At 25.2% G+C, this 921-nt stretch overlaps 1 protein-coding gene across 2 annotated transcripts in view; it reads right to left on the reverse strand.

The window, feature by feature from the left end:
- The window catches only part of LOC111498862 (putative casein kinase II subunit beta-4), a 12,213-nt gene that overhangs the window by 7,613 nt on the left and 3,679 nt on the right, over positions 1 to 921 (reverse strand). The gene's annotated exons all lie outside the window — the stretch shown is intronic.

Consider the following 921-nt stretch of genomic DNA (forward strand, 5'->3'; position numbering starts at 1 on the left):
TTTTTTTTTTTTTACAGCCAAGAATATAATGAAATTTTTTTTATGCAGAAATAATCAAAAGGCAAAGAGCATTCTAAAATACAGCTAATTTAGAACATTCAAGATTCAAATAAATCAAATACGTATAATTAGTTTTTTTTTTTTTTAATTATTTATTCAGTCGGCTCCCAAAATTATTTCCTTCGATTTGAATATAATCAAAAGAATCAATTCAACAAAGAAAAAAAAAATTAAAAAGATTAAATATATACAAAAACTAAGAACATACACAAATCAAATAAATCCAATTATTTACAGAAATAAATTTTAACAAAATTGAAACCAATTTAGCCTATCAGACCCAAATTTCTTTACACAAATTTTAAAATTTTAATTCCTATCAGACCCAGAACCCTTAACTTTAATTAATAGCCAAATATTAAAATTTTGTAATAAAAAAAACTACCATTTTATATTTTCAGATCGATCATAAAAGGAAGAAACATAAAGTGACAGGGGTTCTTAAAAAAATACTAACAATTTAGATTTAAAGGGTTCTTAAAAAACAAATATTTAAACAAAAACTGAACATTCATAATTATAATCCCCAAAGACTCCAAAGAAATAATATATGGACAATACATAAGCAATTCAACTTTAAACAAACATTACCTAGAAACTAATCACATTAAAGAATCATAATCAAATAAGCTAAATCAAATCAAACCAAAAGGGAAGGCTATGGAACACATGTAAATAACTTTGCATATTCAAATATTAAGTGCAAAGAAAAAAAAAAGCCCTATTTTTAAAAAAATAAAAATAAAAACCAAAATTTGAGAAGCTCAAACTTTGCTAAAACCATGAATCAAACATCCGCTAAGCAGTCTACAAGGAAGAGATGGCATTCTTATTACAACTCAGAAATGGGGGGGGGGGGGG

Source organism: Cucurbita maxima, unplaced genomic scaffold (genome assembly GCF_002738345.1).
Source record: "Cucurbita maxima cultivar Rimu unplaced genomic scaffold, Cmax_1.0 Cma_Scf00026, whole genome shotgun sequence".
In the NCBI taxonomy this organism is placed as follows: domain Eukaryota; kingdom Viridiplantae; phylum Streptophyta; class Magnoliopsida; order Cucurbitales; family Cucurbitaceae; genus Cucurbita; species Cucurbita maxima.